The following is a 3,695-nucleotide window of genomic DNA, read 5'->3' as shown; positions in this document are numbered from 1 at the left end:
TGACGGGAGCGTGTCATGCCACCAGCTCCTCCTCTCTGTGAGCACACCCGGCCCCGCGTCACGCCGCGTCCCTCACACCCCCTGCGCTCGCCCTGTACCCCCGCTGCCGCCTGCTGAGACTGGACTGCTTCTGTATTCCCCATGTGCAGCCAGGGATTCAGGGCACCAAAAAGGGGCTTAAAGCTGCTCTTTGGGCCTTGCAAAGCCCGTCCCAGGGGACATGTGACTGGTCACAACCTCTGCGGTGTCAGAAAAGGCACCGTGTGGGCAGTTGTACCCGGAGGGGTGGGACTAGTGAGTAACACAGAGCTCTGAGGGCTTCAGTCAGGGTCCTGATCCAACTCAGCTCCAATTCTCCCATTCCAAAAGCCAGAGGGAACCGTGCAGTTTGAAAACAGGACAGAAAGGAAGAGAGTTTCCTTCCTATCACACCTCAGCCATCCGTCAGAGCGGCAACACCACTACTCTGAGGTGAGTGAGACTGATTCCCCAGGCTGATTCCCTTCAGCCTGGAGAAGGGAAGCTCCAGGGAGACCTGAGCCCCTTCCAGTGCCTGGGGGGCTACAAGAAAGCTGGGGGGGACTTTTTCCAAGGGCAGGGAGTGACAGGTTTGAACAGAAAGAGGGAGGTTGAGATGGGACATAAGGAAGGAATTCTTCCTGCAGAGGGTGACAGGTTGCCCAGAGAAGCTGTGGATGCCCCATCCCTGGGAGTGTCCAAGGCCAGGCGGGATGAGGCTTGGAGCACCCGGGGCTATGGAAGAGGTCCCTGCCCATGGCAGGGGGTGGGGCTGGGGGGGCTTTGAGGTCCCTTCCCATCCAAACTGGTCTGTGATTCCATGATTCTGTGAGTAACCTGGCCAGGAGACGATAAAGGATTGTGGAAACCTGGAAGGTTTGGGAAAGGGGACACACTGTGCTAGGGAATGCTCCGGTCTCCACTGGAAGGCAAGGCCAGACACGGAACACGACATGCGTAGCAGCGATAAAAACCTGCACTTTTAAATGGAAGAAGACAAAGGCCCAAGGACTCTCCAACCCACGAGCCGTCCCCGGCTTACCTTGATGATGATTTCAGTTTTCCCATCCACGTCTTCTGTCTGCTGAAATAACTGGTTCTGATACTGCTGCAAGGGAAAGCAGAGCAGACGTCATTTCACAGCCGGAGTCCGACGGGAGGGGTTGAGAAGGGAGCTGTGTACCGAGGGGCCTCTGTCAAGCCCAAAACTGCAGGTGCAGGAGGACGGAGGGAAACCTCGCTCCTCCCTTCTATGAGAGGGACCTTAAGCGGAGAGGGACGAAGCAGCCTGTGAGGAACGGCCTGAGGTGCCAAACCACTAGTGAAGTGCAGCGTTTGCTCAACCCCTGCTCCCCCCCGCAGCCAGCCAGGCCCTCCCTTCCTAGAACAGCTGGCTGAATTGGCACAAGGGAACTGCACCCCCACCCCACCCCCCGAGACCCTCAGAAGTTAGGAAAGGAAACACGAGGGAGATGCCAAGGTAACAGGGCCAAGTGCCAGCTTCTTGGGCTAAACTTTGGGTCAAGTCCGGCAATTCCCGATACACTAATGGGCTATAGAGCCTGAAGGGATGGCACCGCCCAATGGAACGGACGAGGGAGACGAACACAGAGGAAACGGATGCGCGCGAGACCAGAAACCGCGTCGCCCGTCACCGTCATTCCTCCTCTCAGTGAAAGCATCACGGGGCTTCCCAGCTGGTTCTGAAGAACCAGTCCTCCGGGGTGACTTTCCAAGCCTTTCCCGCGCGTGGCAGATTCCCTCCGCACCAGCCCGAGTCCGACACGGTGCTGCTCTGGGCCTGTGGCCTCGCCACGCTCCGCAGCTGCTGAGACACGAGTCCTAAACCCAAGGGATTCACACCCATCCCGACTTGATTATGTGCTCACCCTGACCTAGATTTGCTGGGAACAGGTAAAAAGTGAGAAAAAACCTGATCCCCCACTTCGGGCGAGGCGGGTTCATCCAGGAGCAACCACGACCCGGCACATACGGAGATTAAGGGCGGAATTTCCAAGTGCCTCTATGACCTGATGGCACGGTGTTCATCCGCCTGTGGGATCACAACCTTCAAACCCTTTGTATTGCCGTGACACTAATCCAAACGGAAAAGCTCTAGGGAGAGGGAGGAGGCACACACGCAGCACCCCCAACACTTGCGGTATGGCAGGGGTGAAGCGCCCAGCCCCAGGATGCGGATTTCCGAAGGGCTATTTCAAACCCCAAAACTGTGTCCAGGCCGTAAGCGTTCCGTGAAGATGGGGAACACGCCAGCAACTTGAGACGTGGCCTCTGGCCTGAGGACCAAGCCAGCCAGGGCTCAGGAAGGAAACGACCTCAGTTCTTGAGAGAATCATCAACGTCCGCGAGCACTGGCCACGGAGAAGCCGGGACTCGACGCCTCGTGCCGCAGCCTCTGCCACCCTCCACGTTTTGCCACGGAAGGCTTGGACGAGCCTTCCACTGCTGCGGGCAAGACAAACACCCCACGTTGAGAGCACTGGCCTAGGAAAAGATGTTTCTAAACTTCTTTTTCAGGGAGAAGGGGAAATGCAGAGACCAAAGCATGCGGGGAGCTGGGTTTCAAGGCAGCGCAACACCGCCGCATGCAGAGTCCCTGCTAGAGCCGTCCCCCTGCAACAGCCCGTGCAGACAGTGCCGGGGCTGAACACACCAAGTTCCAGTTCTGAGGAACTGCCACAGCTCTGGAATGAAAACCTTCCCACCACCAGACTCCATTCAGCCTCTGCACGTGTGGCTCATCCTCATTGGAATGGCCCTGGGAAGCAGGAAGTCTGGCCACCACTGTCCTTGGCTGAGCCGTAGCAGCTCCTCCTCCTCCAAACCTGCTGCTGGGACCCCACGCTTAACCCCTTCCCTCTCCTCTGTTCCTAACTGCCGGGCGAGGCCTCTACCTCTGCACAGCCCATGGCGTGCAGAATGGAAGCGTGCAGAAACTATGAAGAAGGAAAGGTGTGATGAGGGAGAGACAGGTCCAGCTGTCTCACAAAACCAGTCCCACAACACCGATAACCTCCAGCTCCCGACTGGTCTCACTGCTGCTCTGGGCACGCCAGCCGTCACTTGCTCGCTAGAGCGACAGTTCCTCAACGCCCGACTCTTGTAAGGTTCGTTTTGTACTCTCTAGCCCTGAACTGTTTTAATCTCCCCAAAACAGAATTCTGACGGCCCAGCTGTTAGCTGACTTATCTCCCACCTTGCTGCAGCCGGGCTGGACTCCCAAGGCACCGCTGCGTTACAAGGAAGGGCGACCTCAGTGAAGCCACTTGTCAGACGTCAACACCGGTGCTTCTGAATTAAGACACAAAACCCGTTTATTGCGTTGCCCAAATACCTTCACTATCTTCCAGCAGTATCTTGTGGCACAGTTTGGCGAGTTCGTGCACTCTCCCCTGCTGAAAGTTCATCTGATGAAGCGGTGGCTTAGCGCACACTCAACGAAATTACACTGCCGCGGCGCACAGGCTCTGTGGGAAGCCCTGTAGTTAATCCACTCCTCCCGGGCCGCTCCTGCAACACACACTGCGCCTTTGGTGCCCCCCGCACCCTCTTCCTCGATGGTTTTCCCTAAAGCAAAGGAGTGCAGTGAAGCCAACAGAGATCCCATGGGATCAGGTACGCTCAGTCACAAGGGCATCGGGAAGGATGGGAGACTC

At 57.3% G+C, this 3,695-nt stretch overlaps 1 protein-coding gene across 1 annotated transcript in view; it reads right to left on the bottom strand.

Moving 5' to 3' along the window:
- DEAF1 (DEAF1 transcription factor) overlaps positions 1–3,695 on the bottom strand; it is a gene marked incomplete at its 5' end in the record, with an annotated part of 20,277 nt that overhangs the window by 2,422 nt on the left and 14,160 nt on the right. The gene's annotated exons all lie outside the window — the stretch shown is intronic.

This window comes from Eurypyga helias, unplaced genomic scaffold (assembly GCF_000690775.1).
Source record: "Eurypyga helias isolate BGI_N326 unplaced genomic scaffold, ASM69077v1 scaffold17630, whole genome shotgun sequence".
Lineage (NCBI taxonomy): Eukaryota > Metazoa > Chordata > Aves > Eurypygiformes > Eurypygidae > Eurypyga > Eurypyga helias.
The sequence above is the reverse complement of the archived record's forward strand: the minus strand, read 5'-3'. Positions and strand labels throughout refer to the sequence as shown.